Here is a 25,107-nt window from a genome sequence, read left to right as displayed (position 1 = left end):
GTTTGGCATGGGAATTGCTTCAGTGGAACATGGTTAGGGACACCCACCCATCACCAAGGCTCACCATGCTCCTCTAAGTGGCATTGGCATTTGATGACTCTGGACCTGGACAGAACAGAGTAGCCTCACCTGTTGGGTGGGATATGTCTGATCTTGGTGACTTCCTGTCCACCAGCATCTCCTGGGGCCTCAGCCTTGCTGTTACTGGTTGCAGAGAAGCCTTGGATGCAGGGGTCATCATCATAGCTCCTGTCCCCCACCAATGTGCAGCCACCAAGCTGCAGCATCCTCCTGCCGCAGCCTCCTCTCATAATTTTGCCAGCATACACTCCACATGAAAACCCCTCCCACTGTGTGCTGACACATGTATGCAGGTGCACCTTGCCTCTCCTCCCCCACCAGTATACCCATACACAAAAACATTGCTCTGCCCCCACCAGCAACCTGCCCTTACCAGTGCCCCACACTCACTGCTACACAGGAATTGTGTTTTGCAGCTGCCAGCACAAGAACATGCATGGACAATAGCACTGTGCCTCCACTGGTGCCCCACCCCTGTCAACTCACATGCACCCTGCTGCACAGCTGTTCCTGCTGACACATGAGAACAGGCATGGACCCCACTGCCACAGCCCCAGTGTAGCACTGTGGCTGGCACTCTCCATCAGAGTTGTTGCCAAAGACCTGGGAATACCTCAGCCCTCCCAGTGTGGGAGGTTTCTTACATTGAGGAGCCAGAGAACAAAGCTAGGGACCCAGGACCAGCCTCCTGGAGCTAGAGCACACAGCCCAGGAGTGATGAGCTAATAAGCCTTTACCACCAGAAGTCTTCCAGAAACAGAGCCAGTCAACTAAACCCATTTTATACCACAATGAAGCCATAAAGGACATCAAAGAATATGAAGGCAAAACAAAACCATCCAAACACAGCAAGTTCAAAGACTTAAGAAACATCAGCCCACACAGATGAGAACCAATGTAAGAACTTTAACAAGCAAAAAGCCAGAGTGCCTTCTTATCTCAAAAGGATCATACTAGTTCCCCAACCATGCTTCTTAACTAGAATAAAATGGCTGCAGTGGCGCAAGTACAATTCAGAATATAGATAGAGACAAAGATCATTGATATTCAGGAGAAAGTTGAGAGTCAATTCAGGGAACCTAAGTAATAAAATAAAATGATACAAGAGATGAAAGATAAAATAGACATTTTAAGAAAGAACCAAATTAAAATGATAGATCTGAAAAACTCACTACAAGAATTTTATAATACACTTGCAAAAACTTACAGCAGACCAAACTGAAGAAAGAATCTCAGAGCTTGAAGACCGTTTCTTCAAATCAACTCAGTCAGACAAAAAGAAAGAAAAAAGAATGAACAAAACTTCTGAGAAATGTGGATTATGTAACGAAACCAAACGTGTGACTTATTGACATCCCTCAGAGAGACAAAGAGGAAGCAAGCAACCAGGAAAACATTTGTGCAGATATTTTCCATGACAATTTCCCCAACCCTGCCAACATTCAAATTCAGGAAATGTAGAGAATTCCTGTGAGATACTACACAAGATGACCATCACCAAGATACATAGTCATCAGATTATTGAAGATAAACATGAAAACAAAAATATTAAAGGCACCTAGAGAGAAGGGGCAGGTCACCTACAAAAGGAACCCCATAAGGCTAACAGCAGACCTTTCAGCAGAAATCCCACAAGCCAAAAGAGATTGGGACCCTATATACAGTATCCTTAAAGGAAAAAAATTCCAACCAAGAACTGTCTATACAGCCAAACTAAGTTTCATGAGCAAAGGAGAAATAAGATCCTTTTCAGATAAGCAAATGCTAAGTGAGTTCATTATTATCAGACTTGCCTTACAAGAGGTATTTAAGGGAGTGCTAAATATGGAAACAAAATGCCATTACAGGCCACCAAGAAAACACACTTAAACACATACCAATGACACTAGAAAGCAACTATACAATCAAGTTTGCATAATAACCAGCTAACATCATGATGGCAAGATCAAATGTGCACATACCAATATTAACTTTGAACATAAATGGGCTAAATGCCCCCACTTAAAAGGCACACAAGTTGGATAATAAAAAAAGAACCAAAAATATACTGTCTTCAAGAGACCCATCTCACAGGCTGTGACACCCATAGGCTCGAAGTAAAGAGATGGAGAAGAATCTACCAAGCAAATGGAAAACAGCAAAAAATGCAGAGATTGCCTTCAGACAATTTTCAGACAAAACAAACTTTATACCAACAATCATCAAAAAGAAATGAAGAAAGGCATTACATAATGATAAAACTTTAATTTCAACAGGAAGACTTAACTATCCTAAATATATATGTACCAAACACAGGAGCACCAGATTCATAAAAGAAGTTCTTGGGATCTACAAAGAGTCTTAGGTAAACAGATAATAATAATGGGAGATCTTAATACCCCCACAGAACACTGAGGCTGAAAACTAACAAAGATACTTAGGACCTGAACTCAGCATTTGACCAAATGTACCTAACAGCCATCTGTAGAACTCTCTATTCAAAAACAACAGAATACACATTCTTCCTACTTGCACATGGCACTTACTCTAAAATTGACTACACAGTTGGCCATAAGACAATCCTTAGTAAATTTAAAAAAAAATCATACCAAACACAGTTCCAGAGCACAGTGAAATAAAAGTGGAAATTAATACTAAGATCACTCAGTAGTATACAATTACATGGAAATTAAACAACCTGCTTCTGAATGACTTTTGGGTAAATAATAAAATGAAGGCAGAAATCAAGACAGTCTTTGAAACTAATCAGAATAAAGATACTACATACTAGAATCTCTGGAACACAGCTAAAGCAGTAGTAAGAGGAAAGTTTATAGCACTAAATGCCTACATCAAAAGTTAGATCTCAAATTAACACCCTAACTTCACACCCAGAGAAACTGGAAATTCAAGAGGAAACCAACCCCAAAGGTAGGAGAAGATAAGAAATAACCAAAATCAGAATGGAACTGAAAGAAATAGAAACATAAAAAAAATACAAAAATCAACGAAACTAGAATTAGTTATTTGAAAGGATAAATAAGATTGATAGATTGCTAGCCAGACTAATAAAGAAAAAAAGAGAAAGAATTCAAATAAATATAATCAGAAATGACAAAGGGGACATTACAACCAACCCCACAGAAATACAGAAACTCTCAGAGACTATTATGAACACATCTATGCAGACAAACTAGAAAAACTAACAAGAAAGCTATAAATTCCTGGAAACATACAAACTCTGATCATTGAATCAGGAAGAAATTGAAACCCTGAACATACCAATAACAAGTTCTGAAGTTGAATCAGTAATAAAAAGCCTACCAGCCAGAAAAACCTCTAGACCAGATAGTTTCACAGCCAATTTCTACCACATGTATAAAGAAGAGCCGGTACCAATCCTGCTGAAATTATTCCAAATAACTGAGGAGAGGTGAGTCTCTCTAAATCTTTCTGTAAGGTCAGCATCATTCTGATACTAAAACTTGCCAGACATACAATGAAAAAAGAAAACATTGACCAATATCCTTGATGAACAGAGATGTGAAAATCCTCAACAAAATACTGGCAAACCAAATTCAGCAGGACATCAAAAAGCTAATCCACCCGTGATTAAGTAGGATTTATCCTGGGATGCAAGGTTGGTTCAACATACAAAAATAAATAATTGTGATTCATCATATGAACAGAACTAAAAACAAAAGCCAAATGAGTATCTCAATAGAGCAGAAAAGGCTTTCAATAAAATTTCATATCCCTTTATGTTAAAAACCCTCAGCAAACTGGACATTGAAAGAACATACTTTAAAATAATAAGAGCCATCTATGACAAACCCACAGCCAATATCTTACTAAATGGGCAAAAGCTAGAAGCATTCACCTTGAGAACTTGACCAAGACAAGGATCCCCACTCTCAGCACTTCTATTCAATGTAGTACTGGAAGTCCTAGCCAGAGAAATCAGGCAAGAAGAGGAAATAGAGGGCATCCAAATAGGAAGAGAGGAAATAAAACTATCCCTCTTTGCAGAGAATACGATTTTATTCTGAGAAAATACCACAGTTTCTTCCCCAAACCTCCTAGATCTGCAAAGACTTTTAGCAATGTTTCAGGACATAAAATTTATGTACAAAAATCAGTAGCATTTTTATGCACCAACAACATCCAAGCTTACAACTAACTCAAGAATCCCATCCCACTCACAATAATCATAAAGAAAAAAAAACACACCTAGGAATATAGCTAACCAGGGATGTGACACATCTCTACAATGAGAATTACAAAACACTGCTGAAAGAAATCAGTGATGACATAAACAAATGGAAAATCATTCCATGCTCATGGATAGGAAGAATCAATACTGTTAAAATGGCCATACTGCCCAAAGTAATTTACAGATTCAATGATCTTTCTATCAAAGTATCAATGTCATTTTTCACAGAATTAGAAAAACCTATTCTAAAATTCATACACAGCAAAAAAACAAAAACAAAACAAAAAACAAAAAACAAAAAAAAGCCTAATAACCAAAGCAAAGCAGTTCTAAGCCAAAAGAAAAAGAGAACAAAGCTGGAGGTATCATATTACCTGACTTCAAACTATACCATAAGGCTACAGTAACCAAAATAGCATAATACTGGTACAAAAATAGACATATAGACCAATGGAATAGAATAGAGAGCCCAGAAATAAAGCCCCACACCTAGAACCACCTAATGTTCTACAAAGTTGGCAAAAGCAATAGAAAAAGGACTCCCTATTCAATAAATGGTGCTGGGATAACTGGCTAACCATATGCGGAAGATTGAAACTAGACCCTTTCTTTACACTATATAAAAAATGATCTCAAGATGAATTAAATACTTAATTGTCAAACCTAAAACAATAAAACCACTGAAGAAAACTGAAGAAATACCATTTGGAATGGTCAAAGATTTCATGACAAAGACACCAAAAGCAATTGTAAGAAAAACAAAAATTGACGAATGAGACCTAATAAACTAAGAGCTTCTGCAAAATGAAAGCAATTATCAATAGAGTAAACAGAAAACCTACAGAATGGAAAAAAATTGTGAAGTATGCATCAAACAAAGATCTAATATCCAGAATCTATAAGCAACTTAAATTAACAAAAAGCAAACAACCCCATTAAAATTGGGCCAAGAACATCCACAGACACTTTTCAGAAGAATATATACTGAAGCCAACAAGAATATGAAAAAAATTATCAACATCACTAATAATCAGGGAAAAATGCAAATCAAACCTGCAATGAGATACCATGTTATACCAGTCAGAATGGCTATTATTAAAAAGTAAAAAAGTAACAGTTGCTGGTGAGGTTGCAGAGAAAAGGGAATGCTTATACACTGTTGGTAGGAATATAAATTAGTTCAGTCACTGTGGAAAGCAGTTTGGCAATTTCTCCAAGAACATAAAACAGAACTAGCATTCAATCCAGCAATTGCATTACCGGGTATATAAATATTACCCAAAGAAATATAAATCATCATTCTACCATAAAGACACATACATGCCAATGTTCATTGCTCTGTCATTCACAACAGCAAAGATATGGATCAAATCAAATGGCCATCAACAGTAGACTGTATAAAAAAATATGGTACATGTTCACCATGGAATACTATGAAGCCATAAAAATAGAATGAGTTCACATCCTTTGTAGTAACATGAATAGAGCTGGAGGCCTTTATCCTAAGTGAATTAATGCAGGAACAGAAAACCAAATAGTGCATGCTGTCAGTTACAAGTAGGAGCCAAACATTGAGTACACATGGACATAAAGAAGGGAACAATAGACACTCAGGCCTACCTGAGGATGGAGGGTAGGAGGAGCTTGAAGATAAAAAAATGACGTGTTGGGTGCTATGCTTATTACCTGGATTAAAAATAAATCTGTATAACAAACCCCTGTGAAACAAAATTTACCTATATAACAAACCTGCATATGTACCCCTGAACCTAAAATAAAAGTCTAAAACAAAACTAAATTTGTTATCTTGTGCTTTATATCCCAGTGAAAGACACAATTTAAAACTCTCCTTTTAACTTTAATAATTTAGTTTTTTTTCTTTTTTTCTTTCTTTTCCAGTTTTCCTTTCTTTTGTTTTAGAATTATTTTTCTCTTTATTTTATTCTTTGTTCTGTTCTTACTGTTCTTTGTATTTATTTACTTATTTAGCAAATCTAACAATTATTCAAATCAGTCTCCAACTGTGAATTCTGTTTCCAACTATTTAAACATTTCATAGTTATTGAAGTCTGTGAGGCTAACTGATGAATATGATAACAAATACTTTCATCAGCTAAAGATATTTGCTTCAGTAGTTCAGTTCTTTGTTAATTTACTGGAGGTGCTTGAGCAAGATTCTAATTCCATTTCATTGTACTCTGAATTTTTTCCTCAAAATACTGATAATTTTCTTCAAGAAATGGGTGAGCAAACATTTATACTAATGAAAGTGAATTCTATTATTTTGTGTTATAGTTTATGGCACTTTATGAATTTCATACTAATTTCCTAGATTCAAAGGGAGTAAAATCACAAACACACAAATTTTGTTGTTCACAAGCATTCAGCTATGTTTATGCAGACATTTCCCCCATGTAATTATTGAGAGATTCAGCTTTCATCATGTCCATCAGTTTATGGTTTTAGGAAATTTCAGCAAATGTTGGTATGGCTATGATTGCATTTCTACACTGTTCTTTGGGGAACCTCTTACCTTTGAGAATCATTCATTTGGGAACTTTTAGCTGGGTTTAGCATCAGAATGTGTAAGGCAAATTTTTATGCCTAGATATGGTTTCTCCAGCAGAAATTGAATTATCTGGCTTGGTAAGAGAATAGGACAGCATAGTAGGCCCCTTTCTGTCCCCGTACAATATCTGCAAACATAAATTCTCATTATGAGGGTGGTTGTTGTTTGGTACATTGTTAATCACTCCATAGACTGCATACATCAGGATAAAAGTTAATTTCGTTATTACCCATTTTAGAGTTGATGGGTCTAAGGCAAAACTAAATAAGTTTTATATTTTGCACCTTTACCTAATATAATTTTAAATATACATTATTATTTATATATATCTCTCATTAAATGAGGTTGCATTATTCACAGCGAAAGTCACTTCATCAGTTCCACCTTAAATTCCCTTACTCTTCTAGAACAATAATAATTTAACTTTTGTTTGTTTCTGAGAGAAATTCTAGATGGGTAATATGAAGTACTATGGTGGAGATATGAATTAGTCTGGTTGAACTTGTATCTAATATATGTCTACTACAAAAATCCAATTTCTAATTTCCTGGTAATCTGGGAGGAAAATGAGTTATTTGAAAGTGTGTACTATATATTTTATCAAATGATATTATTTTCTGTGATGCAAAAGTCAATTTTCATTAGGCTTACTCAGTGTCAAGTGTAGATTTTGAGGAAAGGAATATTCCCTCTTAACACTATCAGAAATGTTTTTATCAATGAACAAAATCTTCAAGAAGTACAGCTAATGAATGAGGTAAAATGTAACACTAAGAAATGAGTAAGCAGGATCTGCTGATCTAGGAACACAATGAAAAGGAAATAAAAATAAAATTCAATTAGGATATGGTAGTTTATACTCAAATCTTGCTTGTACTTTTTCAACTTCAATATTCTTTTGATCACTTCTGGTTTCCACAGTGAAACCACTGTTGGTAAGCAACACTGAAGGAATACTATTGAGGTCATGTCTGTTCCATAAACATTTAAAATTTTCCATAAGCCCCAAGAATCTAGAGGTTAGTATGGAAATAACTCTTGGGAAAATATGTTTACTAATTAGTATGTAAATATCAACTAACTGTGGCTTTCATTTTCTTTTTTATGTCACAATGGCATCTGGATTGAATGAGTTGCTGTGAGTGGAGCTATGTATACTTTTCTAATGAATCTCTAGTCAAAAAATGTTTCCTTGATTTTCTGTTTTTAATAACAACAAAACCATCACCACTACCACCACTATGAGCAGCATGAACACCACCAAATCCACTACTCCCTACTACTGATAATAACAAGGCAGTCTGCATGATTTCTATCTTTTAGGCTCTGTAATAATAACCATTTATGTGTTAATCATCATAGAACCCCTATGATGTAGGTCTTCAAATATTTTGGAATAATTGAGAGGACAGGTAGATTGTAGCTATATGGACTCTGCATATTTAACAAACATGTGGTATATAATAGAAAATTTTTAAATGAAAATAGCTCTCTGGTGTCTCAAAGAGTAACAGGGATGATGCGAGAAACAAGTTCTTTGACTTCACCCCATAGTTATGTTGGGATGCTTTCAGAGCAGAAATTATATATATGCACATTCCAAAGAGTAATTACCTTTCCTCCAGCACGTCAGAACTGTGGGATTTTATGTAAGAAATAATTAGTTCTTCCCATGTTTCAGAGAGACAGATTTAAGGGTGGGAAATTTAGGTGTAAGAGCCCAGAAGAGACAAGATAGCAGCTTTTGGGGGATGGGCTGCTGAAGGGCCTTAGGTGGCTGTGGAGCACACAGCCTTGGTTGAGAAATGGCAGTGAAGGAGCGAGTAATAATGAGCACAGTGAACCTATATGTGACATTGTAATGGATAAACCAAATGAAATGGGAGAAGCTTGGAAGACAGTTGGTGTGAAGAAAAGCAGCAGCAGTGCCTGGACAGAGTATAACTGGACTTAAAAGGGAATAACTGGAAAGATAAATTGTAGGAAAATTTATGTATATATATATATGTGTGTGTGTGTGTGTAAAATAATGTGACAAAAAGAGATTAATTGTATGAGTACTTGGTGACAGGGACAAAAATCCAGAATTCATAGCATGTGCACTGACCATTGCTAATCCTTAGGACTTAATATATTCAAGGCACTGTGTTAAGGACTCCAAATAGATTATTTAGTTCTATAAGTAGAGACTAACAGTGATCAAATAAGAAAAACAAAATACATAGTGGCAATCTTCCCACTGCCAAGCGCCTTGTAAAAAAGGTAGACCTAGAATCAAACCATGGCACTCGGACTCCAGAACAAGTGTTCATACCACTACACATGAACTGCATCCCTCTCTCTCACACACACACACACGCACACACACACACACACAGAGAGAGAGAGAGAAAGTAAGTTACAGGGGAGAAAAGTATAAAACTAACCCAGACAGGAAGACTTACTCAGAGCCCGGTCTGTCTCTAACTAAACTAACTAAAGAAAGTTTGTCAACTCCAACTTGCCATTATTCACCAATAACCATCCTCTTCCAGAAAGAGTGGAAGTGGCTCTCTGAGAGGGTGCCAGGAAGGATGACAATAAAGCCATACAGAATTTAGTTACAGATAATGCTCTCTATTCAGTAAATTTCATGATTTAGTCATTGGATGTGTCCTGAGCAAATACTTGTTATTGACTGCACTAAAAATGTTTACTTCAAAAATCCCAGGTAGAAAATTTTATCATATGGCCGTTGAAATAATGCCCATACAGAGGTGCACATCCCCACTGGTTATCTGGTACCAAACTCCCAAGCCTCCCTAAAATGGGAGAAATAAGAGTAGTTAGATTCAGACAACTGAAGCACATAACAAAGTTGTTTTGTTTTTTTTTTTTTTTTTTTTTTTTGAGACGGAGTCTCGCTCTGTCGCCCAGGCTGGAGTGCAGTGGCGCTATCTGGGCTCACTGCAAGATCCGCCTCCAGGGTTCACGCCATTCTCCTCCCTCAGCCTCCGGAGTAGCTGGGACCACAGGCGCCCACCACCATGCCCGGATAATTTTTTGTATTTTTAGTAGAGACGGGGTTTCACCGTGTTAGCCAGGATGGTCTCGATCTCCTGAGCTCGTGATGCGCCCGCCTCGGCCTCCCAAAGTGCTGGGATTACAGAACAAAGTTGTTTTACGCAGGTATTTGATGCTTATATGGCAGATTAGATGTTTCTAGTAATGGAAGTGATCAAAGTTCTATATAGATGATGAAATTTACAACTGCTAAACAAACGGCTCAAATTGGTTGAATTTGAGTTTAGATAACACTTACATCATTTTCCTGGGAAGATCAAGCTATTAAAAACTTACCAGCCAGGAAGACCTTGGCAGACACAAATGTCTCTCATAAGTAAGAAAAATTATCTGTTTTCACTGTATTGCCTGGCTCAAAATTATATTAAATTACCTACAAAATGTTTAGGACCACTTAAGTAATGACTCATTTATCCATTTTAAATCTGTACAAGCAAAGTATTTAAAAAAATTTTTTAAAGGAAGGTATTTTTCTTTTATATTAGATTTATCTGTTTTATTTTAGCATAGTAAATATAAATCGCAGTAAGATTTTGAGGTTGTCTTTTCCAAAAGAAGAGCCTTATAGGGTTGTCTTTTAAGCAGATGATGATGGAGGAATGGATGTCCCATTACCTGATTTTTCAATGGAAAATGGCTAGTTTAGTAACATACTTTCTCCATTCAACTCAAGAGATTTTTCTTGAGGAGCTTTTGTATTACAGGCCTTGGAGATACAGAGGTGAGTAGAGTCAACATCTTTCTTTCACTTATTGAGCTTACATTCTAAGCAGCAAAATATATTTTGAGCAAATGTGTTTACAAATTTACCATTTTTATTACATTATTGTACATAGTATAGAGGAGAAGTACAAGATGTTGTTGATTTCAGTAGAGACTGATCTAGACTGATCAGTGGGATGGGGTGTAATATAAGGCTTTTCTAAGGAAGGAATATTCAGGGCAAACTGCGAAGGATGAGTATCTAAGTGCCAAAAATGGGAGGAGCAGTCAGAGTCTGAGAAAATAGTACACGCAATGTGAAGAAGCCTAGCAGGGACACAAAGAGGTCAGTGATGCTGGAGCACACAAAGCAAGGGAGAAAGTGACATGGGAAGAAACTGGTGGGCAGGTAGCATTATAAAATAATCACATAGAGTTATTAGTAATCCCAAAGTAGAAAAACGTTAATCTTTGAGTTAAAGACCCCCTGATGATCTTAGAAACAAAAATCCTATATTATTCATCCATTGACTGCCAGGAAAAAATATTGTCCTTTTAGATTCCATTTCTATTTTACTGTTGGTCATGCTAGGATTGAACTTGGAACCAAAAAAGAAAATTTAGGTGCTAACTTTATTAAGTTTTTGAAGGGGTCAATTTATATAAAGTACTTGAAGGGACCTAGAAAATGATACACTTTTCAACTGGTAAAGTTGGAGACATATTTCTTATAACAAAAGGGATTAAAATTAGAGGGCTAAAACCTTCTGAAATGAGTACAAGTTTGCCAGCATATCAGTTGCTAAGGTTTATAAATAGTATTAAGTGAAAGTAGCTTAAAGAAATATAGTTATTTAAATTAGTATGCACCAGTAGGCTTTAAGATTTTAGTGGATTTTTTTTCATTAAAAAATATTTAAGTGATGAAGGTAAAAAATGAATCTTACCACAAAAACTAGCTTTTACTTTACTTTTGTCTTGAGAGTATAACAAATGGTTCAAATTGCGTTAATCTGTCCTGCCAACGAAAATGTGCTCGAAATTTTATTCCATCATGGTTAGGTATTATTTTAAGTAAATCCAAAACCCTTTTAGGCTTGGCACTGGGCAAAAAAGATATGTATTAAAACACTGATTTGTTGAAAATGTGTTGAGTACCTTCTATGTATTGATTATTTCTAGTTGGCTATAGATATATATAAAAGACAGTTTCTACCCCTAAGACATTTCGGGAAGACTTACGTTTCCTATATGTAAAATATAAAAGATGGCAGGATGTAACAGATGCAATAAAAAATGTTATACTAGAGCACAAGAAGGAAAGCTGAAGAGAAATGAAAAACAAAATAGAGAAGCCTCACTGAGTGGCATCAGAATCACCATTAAAGAATGCACTGAAAAATTAATAATAATGTCAAAACCATATAATAGGAGCTGACTTTGTTGACTATCATGCCCCTGCCTCTATGCTAAGAGTTTTTATGCATTTCACCATTCATACCTCACAAGAATTCTTTGAAATGGGGTTGTTATCCCCATTTTACTGTTGAAAAAATTGAGAGCCAGAGAAATAAAGCAGCTTGTGTTAGGTCGTAGGAAGTACATTTGAATTCAGGTATGTCTTAGAGTAAAGCTTGCCCATTATTTATTTTGCATCTCAGGCAGAGGGCCCACCAAAGAATAAAGATACAAAAAGCTCAAATCATATTCTGAAAGACCAGTATTCTTATTTGGCAATGTAGAGTACAGATAAAAAGGCAGTGTTGTTTACAGCTGGAAAAATAAGCTAAAGCTAAGTTTTTGAGGGCTTTGAATGCAAAGCTATGGAATTGAACTGTATTTGATAGCTCATGGGAGAAATTACAAAATCTCTAATTAGAAGAGTCATATAATAAATGTAGCATTTACTAGGATTAGCCTAGCCAGTTATGAAAAGAAAATTAGAGCACAAAGAGAACAGAGAAAGTAAAGAGATCAAGATCACTTTAATTGTCCAGGAGAATGATACTCAAAGGGTAAGTTTAGGGTAGTGGCAATGGGAATAGGAAGAGAAAAAATAGACATGAGAGACAGGGAAAAAATAAAAGAGAAATGGAAGTGAGAAGCTTTGAAAGGTTTTTAATTCAGAAACTCATTATTTTTTAATGTTTTGGGAGACATAAAAGGCCTCTAAGCACAAAAAAAAAAAAAAGAGAAAAAGAAAAATGAAAAAAAAAATATCTTCGAGAGTTTTCCTATCTAAAGATTTTCAATTTGCAGGGTAGTCCACTTTTATTTGGGGGGAAATGCCGAGTGCTGTGCATGCCGGGTTTGTGCTGGGCTACCTCATTATTGCTTCAGCCTTTGTGCCTTGGATTTTCAGATGGATGGCTTTTTCCATCATATATCATCACCATGACAGCACAGGGATGATCTACTACTGCAAGTGCTGTAACCCTGATGATGTGGACGGTAGTAATAACACAGTCTCCTCAGGGGAAAAAACGGCAGTGTGTTTTTTTTCTTAAAGGCAAACTGGAAAGGTAGAAAGGGGAAAAGTAAACTAAAAAATTAAACACTGACTTTTCAAAGATTTAAAAATAACTACTGTAGTGTTAGCAAAGGCCAGTATGATAAGGCAGAGAGCACAGAAAAATAGAATGCTTTGGATACTGCTGAAATTCACTCTGAGCATCACAGACATAGAAACCAATTTTAAGATTAAAAAATTGAATTGGTAATTTTGACCCACACTGTGATTGAATTATGTGGGTCTTAGATGTTAATTAGAGTCACATGCCCATCAAGTAAAACCCTCGGGAACGTCTGAAGTAAAAATATCATTTAAACACATTTTTAAATGCAAGGGAAGACCCTGAATCTGACATGAGAAAATTATCTTTCTAAAATTATCTTCATCTTAGTTTATAGTTTTCAGACCTTGAGAACATTCTGTCCTGACTTTTTATTAATAAATTAAATATTTTTGTAGCATCCAAGATGAACACTAATAAGGAAAATTAATAATAGTATGGGTCTCAATTTTTTATTTGAAATATTGACAAAAGTCAGATTAATATTTTAGAAAATGGCTGAGCTCTTTAATTCAGTATCCCTACATATCTCCTAAGCAGATTCAGCCTCCCCTTTAGCTAAACATTCTGGATTACTTAATTTTCAGATTTACAGCTGTAGCTTGTAAAGCGTTTCTCTTCCCTCCCTAATACACAGATCAATTCCCCCTGGGTACTGGTATCTTAATCATATAATCATTTGGGTTGGAAGGACCTATGCTGGGGCACTAATCTATCCCTGTGAATCACAGCAGGATTGATTTTATTATTACTAAGTCATTCCTGATCAATGGGTATGGGGATTCAGCCTTGAATCTCTCCAATGATGACAATTCCACAGTCTCCCCTGGCAGCTGGTGCCATTCCCAACTATTCATATTGTTATAAAGTTAGTCCTTATATTTAACTTGAATTTTCCCTTCTGGAATTGAAGCCTGTTACTTCTTGTTCTGTCCTCATTGACTAATGAGAATTGGTCCCTCTGCCCTTTGTAACATCCCTTAACGAATTTGCAGACAGTTATGTCTCTCCCCAGTCTTGTTTTCTCCAGACAGAACATGCCCACTTGCCTTAACCTTTCCACATAGGTCTTATTTCCTAAGCCCTTTATCATCTTTGTGACTCTCCTCTGAACTCTCTCTATTATGTCTATGTCTTTTTTGAAATGTGATGCCACAGCCTAAATGCAGGATTTCACTGGAGGCCAAAACCACAGAGGGGAGAGCAGAAAAATAGCTTTTTGCTGCTCTGCATGAAACTTACATTAACTACTTTACCGCCATTTAGTAGAACTTGCAGAAATTGAATGTATGTAAGTAGAATCTCACCAAGCTCCTGCTAAATGCATAAGCTCAAGTAATAGCAAATCTGTTAGCACTTGCTTCTGTGGTTTCTTGAAGAAGTCATTCATGACAAACTCAAGCTTCTCTAAACTTGGATTCTTTTATTTTTTTTCTTTTTTTTAATTATACTTTAAGTTCTAGGGTACATGTGCACAATGTGCAGATTTGTTACATATGTATACCTGTGCCATGTTGGTGTGTTGCACCCATTAACTCGTCATTTACATTAGGTATATCTCCTAATGCTATCCCTCCCCCGACCCCACGACTAGCCACATGTAGAAAGCTGAAACTGGATTCTTTTAAATAACCAACTGCCCTTTCACTACCAATATCAGCAATAAACAGTAACAAAATAAAATGCTCAATAGATTAAAGGTCTTAATTATCACTCAATTTAGCGTACTTCTTAGTTCTGCCTTTAACTACACAGGATCAAAGAACCTTAAAAATAAACCACACGAGGAAATGGGTAAAACAAAACAAAATACTATATTATTTGTTGAAAGGTAAAATGTTTAAGTTTATACTTTTCAGCTGGCTATGTAGGTGTCACTTAGAGGTAGACTTAAAAACTCACAATTTGATATGATGACAATTTCCCCCAAGTGTCACTGTGTGAAATAATAGCATAATTCACAGAATCTGGAAAGAAGTCTTAAAATAACCTTCTTAGTAAACATTTGATAAAACTTTAAACCCAGAGAGAAAAAGTGAGTTGATTAAGATTGACTTTTAAGATTGATTTATTATTTTAATTTATTTAACAAAAATGTAATCATATGCCTCTTAAGTTTCAGTGGAGGATCTCAGCATAAGAAATACAAAATCAAATATAAGGTATGTCTTACCCTTAAACAGCTAGTTAGTTGAAATTCCAGAACCAGAATCAGAATCCTTGTCTCCTGACTCTCACAATTTATTTTTCTGTTATAAAAACTTGTTTCTCATTGTTACCATGACATTACCTTCCTTTCAGAGTATTAGAGGATTAGATTGCCAATGCCAAAATTCCAAATAAACATTTCCTCAGTTGTATCTGAAGAGAATCAGTTGAAAAAGGTAGTAGAACTTTGGAAGCTGTTAATAATTATGTACTTCCACTACAATTAAAAGACTAAATCTCATTTGGTGGCACATAGTTCAGTCTTCCTATAGATTTAGGGCTGTGTGTTTAGAGTCACATGATTTAGCATGCCTTTATAGTCTAGTGTGCACTCTGTAATTTATGCCTGGTAGTTATATCTGTCAAAAGAAAACTATTTTTTGAGGGAGTATGGGATAAGAAGGGAAATCCATACTATAAAATTAATGTGCATACATAAGACCCAGGGATTTTGCCAAAATACAGGTTATAATAAAGAAGGTCTGGGAAGGGCCTGGAATTCTGAATTTCTAAGAGGTTTGTGGGTAATAACAATGCTGCTGATCTTCAGGTCGCATTTAAAATATCAACGTTTTAGAGAGAATTACTTTAAGATCTATTTTACTGGGTTGGATTCCAACTAGTGAAAGTATCAGTGCCCTGAGACAAAGTAACTAGAATGATACAATGCCTTCAGAGGTCTTTCAAAGATATTCACATGGTGTCTTCTAGCTTAATACATGGCTTCAAAATTGTGGCGAAATAGGGAGTATGAATAAAATGTGGCTGTTATTACATTTGCCTTAAGAGAAAACTAAAATAGTACATATCCTTTTCTTATCCAAGTACAATAAACCAGGCATAACAAAGCTTGACTGATTTAATGATTGGCTCATTCAGGATTTAATAAGGATAACGTTTATATATCCCATATTGAGGCTAGTTATTGATATATATTTTAAATGTGCTGCTAAGTCTTATAATTCTTGTCCTTATTACTTTTAATTTCATTGGTTTTGTCCCGTGAAAGTTACTTCATGATTTTGTGTAATTTGTTACCTTTGTTTTTAAGACGAAAAACGAAACAGTCAATTCGGTCAATTCAGTCAACAAACCAGTTGGGTAAAAAAATGGATCGATATAATGTCCCATTTTCTCAATTTCCAAGACATTTTCCTAAGTTTATAAGCTGATTTAGTTAGATTATTATCTATTCAGTGGACTCTGATACAACAGAATATGCTGTTCTCTGGAGCAAGATATTGATGTAAAGATTGGATTGCATTCTCCTAAAAGAATTTCCCAAAATGCCTGATTTCTTCTCATTTATGTACTTATTTGTCAAATATAATGGTAGGAGTACAAGATTTATTTTAGTTTTAGTAAAAAACAAATGACCATTTAAAAATTGTTCTGTAGAGAGTTGAACTTACTGGGAAAATATAGATTTATTATGGGAGAATAATTTTAATTTTAATGAGACAGTTTTTGGCTTCACAAAAGCTAAGGGCTTCAGTTTTGAGAGCACATAGAATCCTGGCAATTTTCTCATATATCCAACCATTGGGATATGGAAACATCTGCAAAAGAACTAATGAGTTAAATGATAGGAAGTAAATTCTAATGCCTATTGCTCATTTCATGAATTCTGTTAGATAATTTTTTAGATTATTAATTAAATAACCAATTTTCAAATTACAATCAAATGCTATGAAGTAAGCATATACTTTAGTAATCCTACACTATCTTAGGATAGTTTTATTTTTAAGTCTGGATTGAATTCCACATTTGAGAACTAATATCCAAAAGATCATACATTCTTAAGGAGTAGACATCATGGTCTTCTTTGCCTAATACGATGTCTAAGTCCTAGCACATACAGACATACAAGAAAAATGGTTGTTGGATGGATTAATAATTTCCTGTGTCAATTTATTGTCAGTTGAAAGTTTCAGGCTTGCCATAGAAAATATTTATGGTTCTGTTTTAATATAGTAGGTTCAAAATATTTAGGAGTAAAAGGCTGAAGTAAAGTAGGTCTAGGATGTCTAAGACAATATTCCAAAAGTTGGAAAAATAAATGGAATTGGCAGGATGGGAAAATGGATGTCTTTTTTGTTTCTTTTTCTTCAGTACTAGGTACTATAAGAAACATTGATTCATATTCTTGGATTCATCACTGACATAAAGAAGATGTTTTAATCTGGAAAACATACATTTAAGAAAGAATATTTATTAACATATATATTTATATGTATATAAACATATATAAACATGTGCACAGGAAACAGATATATAATATGTATATATACACACAAAATATATGTTTGTGTATATATATATTTCCAATTTATTCATACCAGATTATTATAAGAATTAATGATAAAAAAGGAAGTTTCAGTTGTGATATCTAGTTATTTTTCAGCTTCCACAGCATACTCCCCCTTTACCCCAACTCTGGAAAACCTTGATATCTCTACGTACCATCCTGATTTTGTCACAATTTGTCATATTCTTAAATTTTGTAGAAAATATTTTAGTAGCCTAAATCAACACTACTGTGAGCATTAAGGCATTCTTTCTTGTTGTACCCTATAGCTGTGAAGATTAGTACCAGTCATTGGACTTTTGCCTTGCTTTGAGACATAACTAAATATTTATATTCCATGACATTTGTTTAAAAGATTCTTAAGTGTATGTTTTCCTGATTATATCATAATACATGTAAATCATAGAAAATAATAAAATATGTGCAAATGTATAAATAGAAAATTAAAATCACTTGTTATTCTGGAAATTATGCCCATACTTGTTTCTTGTGCTTTGATATATCTTGATAACTAGAATAATGTTTTAGTAATGATAATAATGGAATATTGCCTTTTCTTAGTGCCTGAGAATGACTCTGTATTTAATACCTAATCTTTGATTCCTAATTCCCATTAAAATAATTCTCTAAATTTGCTTACCTGTATCCCTGAGTATAAACTGATTTTACATTCTCCATCTTCAGATCAAGTTTGTGGTATCTCTCTTAATTTTTACAGCTCTTCAATATTGCCATTCTAGATTTCCACAGCATTCTAGTAATGTTGCTTATTAACATATTATTCTTTCTTCTGGGTTGAATAAACCAGAATAAACAATGAATAGAGCCTGTCCTGTTTCTTTGGTAGTGCTTCCATCTATTAGAATCCTAGCAGGGGAGAGGAATTATCCATTGATCTGAACAGCAAATTGGAATATTTAAAGTAGATACTAAGCATATTCTAAAGAATACAGGAATAGAAGGTATATGGAGTAACCATAACCCACAGGGCTGTTGCAGAGCACCCAAGTAAGAACATGTCTGGAAGAGGCATGACATCCAGGGCTGAGGTCTAGACCTCTTTATAGAGGATCTCCTTGATGGTGGAGAAGTTGCTGAAGTACTACATCTTTAGATTCACTGGAAAGCTACCCATGGGGAAGTGTCACAGTGCAGAACTCATTGTGAAGTCATCCAGTGAGATGCTGGGGGAAGCCATCCGTGGGAAGGTACCACTGGGAGTGGAACTCAGTGGGAAACTACTCTATGTAATGGCAGGAGAAGCTCTCCACAGGAATGTTTGGAAATTTGCTAAGAAAAATCACACAATAGAGTACCTACTCATAATGAAGCTTCCATCATGCCAGCTAGTGAGAAGTAAATGTTCTAATATCACAAGTAGACAATGAAGAGTGAATTCGGAGTAGAAAGAAAAAAGATTAATAAATGAGACACCATTCAAATGCTTGACTCTCAATCGGTTGGCTATTTCTTAAGATATGAAAAAGATAACAGAATAATGAAAAGTACAAAGCTTAGAAAACATTAAACTATATTAGTTATTACTATATATCTAAAATTTATCTAATATTAATATTATTTATCAAATTTTAGCATGTACCGCATTATATTTGGTTTATTTCCACCTTTAGTTTATATATTTTCTTTTGTTTCCTTTCCTCTTTGCATGTTTTGATTTTCTATAAGTTTTTTAGTGTTTTTAAAATATAAAAGGAATAAAATAAGTACATATTATTTATGTACTTATAGGAATACTATAAGTACCTATAGTAAATTATTTCAAATAAAATCAAAATAAATATGTTATTCTCAAATTAATCTTTAATAGAAATTTCCTAAAATCTCATAATGTAAAAATTAATTTTCCACATGTAATGTTGAAATATAGTTGTTATTCATGTTGTTTTCAACTGAGATTTTTGATGCTTGTCTAAAAATTTGTAATAAATGTGAACAAATAAAAGGTTAATTTTTTGATATGTAAAAATCCCAGCAATCCCACTACTGAGTATATACCCAAAAGAATATAATTTTTTCTAGCATAAAGACATATGATCATTGCAACATTATTCACAATAGCAAAGACATGGACTCAACCTAAATGCCTATCAACAGTAGGCTTGATAAAGAAAATGTGGTACATATATACCATGGAATACTGTGCAGCCATAAAAAAGAATGAGATTGTGTCCTTTGCAGGAACGTTAATGAAACTGAAGGCTATTATCCTTAGCAAACTAACATAGGAACAGAAAACAAAATGCTGCATATTCTCACTTATAAGTGAGAGCTAAATAATGAGGACACATGGACAGAAAGAAAAGAATAGACACTGGAGCCTACTTGAGGGTAGAGGTGGGGGAGGAGGGAGAGGTTCAGAAAAAAAAAAATCAAGTACTATGCTGAATACCTGAGTAATGAAATAATCCATAGATCAAACCCCTGAGTCACAAGTGTATCTATATCCCAAACCTATACGTGTACCCCTGAACCTAAAATAAAAGTTAAAATATTAAAAAAGAAAAAAATGGATTGGTGCATCAAAATATCACAAATCACCACGAAAGAACTTACTCATGTAACCAAATATTACCCATTACCCAAAACCTACGGAAATAATTTTTTAATGTAAAAATTTTTAAAAAAATTAAAAAGAATAGAAAATTAGTAGAAATGTTGGGAATATTGTGATGGTGAAATGTTGGGTTTTAATTTCTTTACGTATTTTCATAAAAACCAGACAAAACAACTATTTAGGAAAACTAAATACCCATAAACCCAATTCTGCTTCCAGTTAGTGTGTAATAATAATAATAATAATAATAATAACATACTACTCTTGTTTCTATCCTAAGAATTATAGCAAGATAGACAAGATAAAATTATTTGGCTTTTTATCTTTTTGTTTGATTTTTGTTTTGCTTCATCATAACTGACCAGAATAAGCAAAGACACTAAAAAAAAAAATACATCCTAGAAGATGCAGAAAGTTATGAATATTTCCTACAAGAGGAGAAGCCCATGACTGCTTTCAGGCAGGAAGAAAAGGAATTCTCTACAGATGAGTTAAGAAAAAACTAGCCACACTTTTAGCAATACAAGAAGCCTGGCATGAAGGATTAGCATCTGGAAGAGCCTGGTAATATAAGTCTGCATTCACCCACTAGCAAGTTCTGCAGACGTTTATTGGATGAACAAAGTGTCGTGCATTTAAGCCCGGGTGGGGAGGAAGGAGAGTCTAAATAAAGCCCTTTGTCTTGGTGTATTTCAAGTACATACATGGGACAGATCAAGAGATAAGGAAAATCTCTCTGGGTACATGGCACTGAATAAAATGTAACATACCTCTACAGGCTGGGGACTCATCAGGAGCCCTGAGAAAAATTCCTCTGAAGCCACTGAGCCTTCACTGAGAACACAGAAATGGCTCTCCAAAGCCTAGGGGAAGGGTGACAGAGTGAAGAGAGTCCTTCCAAGGCACTAAATAAATAAAGCCCAGGAGAGGTCACAGGAACAAAGATAATTCCCCAGTAGAACAAACAAACAAACCAAAACACAAAAACTGGTGGGTAGCCTACAGAGAAATGTGTCCTACCAGTATGAAAGGTGGTAGCTGATCTGTACGTACAAAGAAATATGCAAAGTCTTACAAGTGCTGAGAGTCAAAGCTCTACTGAAAATAAAATTCTGTTTGTGCCCTCAAAGTATTTGAAGCATGTGGTGAATTGACTCTAAATCTCTGTCAAAGCTCAGACCCAGCTCAAAAGCAGCTTATGTTGACTCAGCCCTCTGGTACTAGCAATGTGTCAGGAAAAGGGCCATGTCCTTCTCTTCCATGTCCTTTTCTGGGATAGATAGTATTTTTTTCACTCTTTTGTTTTTTACACACTGTCTAGCATAGTATCAAATTATGGTGCATGCAAAGAGGCAAGAATATATGGGCTCAATTTAAGATAAAATAAAGAGTTAATAGAAAGACACCCAGAGAGCCCTAGATATTGGAATAGACAAAGACTTTAATATAACTAAGACATATATGTTAAAGGAACTAGTAAAACATTGAACAAAATGTTTAAATAGATTAGAAATTCCAGCAGAGATACTATAGAAATGATGAAAGAGGGATGGGGTTTTGTTTCTTTTGTAGGGCAATTATTTCCTGAAAAACTGACCTTTCTATAACTTCTGGCAAAACACAAATCCATTACTGGAGGGCTCTGGAAAAGTTACTGAAGCATGTAGACTTTGAAAAAAAATTAAAAGACAGGTTAAATGAATAATATAGAGTGAGTTATTTATTTTTGTGGGCTTTCCCATGCAGTAGCTATAATTGTGGTGATGGTAGAGTCAAGCTGAAACTCCAATAGAATACATATTTCTGGGTGGAAGATTAGTGAAGTTATCATATGATGAAGATAATACTGGAAAGGCAAAGCCATAAAGGGGGATACCACATTCTGTGTAAGAAGAATGCTTATGTCTCTCACTGACTCCTGGGCCATGTATGAGTAGAGCAGACTGAAAGCATTCTTAAATGAAATATCAGCAACCACCAAAACAAGCATGAAAATATCAACACTCACTGGAAGAATAGTACAAAATCCAGAGTCTGTAGAACATAACATTCACAATATCAATTCAAAATTATCCAACATGAAAAAATGGAAGGTGTATACCATTCTTCATGGAAAAAATAATCAACAGGTACCAATCTCAAGGTAGTCTAAACATTAGAATGATAACAAAATGATTTTAAAACAGTTAATATATCTGTGCTCAATAAAGTTAAAGAATATATTTATAATAAAAAGATAGGCCATATCAGTGAAGAAGCAGAATATTTTAAAATGTAAATTTTTAAAAAATATAATGTCTGAAATAAAAAATCCACTAGATAAAACTAATAGAGTGATGTAGATTATGAAATACTCAGGGAAATATATGATAGATTCACATATATTATTTAACATAAAAAGAGGCAAGAAACACCTTAAAATATGAACAGAACCTCAGGGATTGAGAAATAATCTTATTGAAAGGTACATAAGAGTAAGTGAAACCACAGAAAAAGAAAAAAAGGTTTAAAAATGCAGAATTAATATTTGAAGAACTAATTACAATACCAGAAATCTTCCCAAATGTGATGACAGACTGAAATGAACACATTCAAGAAACTTAGTGAATCCAAGACAGCATAAACTCAAATATCACTTTAGCTCATCATATCAAACTATTGAAAACCAAAAATAAAGAATATATTTGATAGTACCCAGACAAAAAATGACCCATTGCATACAAGGAAGCAGTGATTCAACTGAATGAAAACTCATTAGATATGTCAAGGCCAAAAATTAATAGAACATATAAAATGCTGAAGAACAGTAAAACTTACCACTTGCACAAGAATGCAGATAATGCACTATGATTTTCTGAGGTGTTTGGATTGGCATCTTGTCTACCTTACATGCTAAGCTTCTGACTGTAGTAAATGTATGAAGATAAACCTGCACATTAACTAGAATCAGCTTTCCAACTTGTAAACTCTTATGTCTGTATTCCTTGCTTCCAGTTCCATGAGACCTACTACCTACTATTCATTCCTTTGTCATTTTAAATTAGCTGTTTATATGGATTTCTCATAAAAGAGTGGCTTGTGTCACCGCACAGTTCTCCCTTCCTCAGACTTTGTTCTCCTTAATTCTTGGTTTCCTTAGTAGCTCTCCAATGTCTTCAATTTTTAGTGAAACAATTTTTTAAAAAATTATTTTAGTCATTCTCGTTCTCAGTGGGAACATCTGAATGTTCAAACTACTCCATTCTTCACCGAATTGTAGTTATAAAATCATACAATTTTATTGAGTGAAATTTAAGAATAAATAAATGGAGATATATATCATAATCATAAATTGAAGAATTCTATATTATAAAGATTTCAGCTCTTCCTAAATTCATATTTGATTTCCAAAATATGTGCAGAGGTCAAATAAGGTCAAAGGGCAAAACACTATTAAAGAAATAGGACAAGATGAAAGATATCAACACATGACATAATACAAGCTATAGTTACAAAGGCAGTGTAATATTTGGAAATAGACTGATGAAACAAAATATTAACTATAAATATCCTCTTACACATATATAGGAACTCAGTATACAACAGAGGGCTTATTGCAAGATCAGTCAGAAAGAGTAGGCTTTTCAGTAAATACTATGACAAAATTGAAAACTTATATGCAAATTAATGGTATTGAAATCTTGCATTAGACCGTACCTTAAAAGCAAGTCAAGGTAAATTAGTCTTAATATGAAAGTCAAAATTACTCATCTTTCAGAAGATGACATGGAATAATAAATTAATATCCTCTGCCTAAGTATGTTTTCTTAAACACAAAAACTTCCAGATGAAGATTTTTTAAAATCAATACATACCATACAGAGTGATAAAAGATGAGCTACATGTAGAAGAAGATATTTAAGACACGTATAATTGACACAGGACTAGTGTTCACAATTCTATGAAGAAAGACAGACAATAATGGAAAATTGGGCCAAATGTATTAGTAAATATTTACAGAAAAAAGTTTAAATACTTAGTGAATATAGGAAAAGGTGATCACTCAATCTCATTAGAAATTCAGAAAGTGCTAATTAAAACCCACAAGTAAAATTTATTTTACAACTATTAAAATTGCATATGAACAGTATCTAACATTACCAAGTATTAAGGAGCATAGAGCAATAAGAATATTTCAAAATTGATTTGAAATTCCAGAAAAATTGCTTATTATTGTATAATAAATATAAAAATCTGCATTCTCTATGTCTAGGCAATTTTCTCATAGATATGACTCAGAAAAATATTTGCCCCGTTCACCTGGATACATACACAATATTATTCACATTGACATATTTTATAATAGAAGAAAAGCAAAGTGTAAAAACTCTCAGCCATCGACATAGAATAGCTAAATCAATCACAGTATAGAGAATGCTGTGCAGCAAAAATGACTAAGTTGTGATTAAATACCATGACATGGAGGAATCTTACCAACAAATTTGAGGGAAAACAGAAGGTTACAAAAGAAAACAAATGAATGATTATATTAAGTTAAAATATAAATACAATTATAAGTAACTATAAAATAATTATTACAAATATCAAGATGGCAGTTACCTTTAGGGGGATGGGAGGAAGGCAAAGGGATGCTAGCCATTTTATTTCTTGATATAGGTGTTTATTAAATAAATAAGCCAAAATACATCAAGTTTTCACCATGCTCCTTCTGTGAAAGTATTCCAAGAACTAGGAAAGGATTAAAGGTAAGGAGAACTTGGTTGGGTGATAGGTTCCTGAAATAGGGTTCTGTGGCTGCAACATTTTCTATCTGATGAAATTTCTAGGCATGTTTAG

The 25,107-nt window shown here is 34.4% G+C and overlaps 1 long non-coding RNA gene across 2 annotated transcripts in view; it reads left to right on the top strand.

Annotated features, from left to right (window-relative positions):
* Nucleotides 1-9,969: 9,969 nt before the first annotated feature.
* The window catches only part of LOC129059045 (uncharacterized), an 83,004-nt gene continuing 67,866 nt past the window's right edge, over nucleotides 9,970-25,107 (top strand). For both annotated transcript variants that reach the window (XR_008524662.1, XR_010139879.1), the window contains exon 1: nucleotides 9,970-10,221. This is a non-coding gene — a long non-coding RNA (uncharacterized LOC129059045). The remainder of the gene's footprint in view (nucleotides 10,222-25,107) is intronic.

This window comes from Pongo abelii, chromosome 3 (assembly GCF_028885655.2).
Source record: "Pongo abelii isolate AG06213 chromosome 3, NHGRI_mPonAbe1-v2.0_pri, whole genome shotgun sequence".
NCBI classification, from domain to species: domain Eukaryota; kingdom Metazoa; phylum Chordata; class Mammalia; order Primates; family Hominidae; genus Pongo; species Pongo abelii.
Note: the sequence above shows the minus strand (reverse complement) of the source record. Positions and strands in the feature narration are given on the sequence as shown.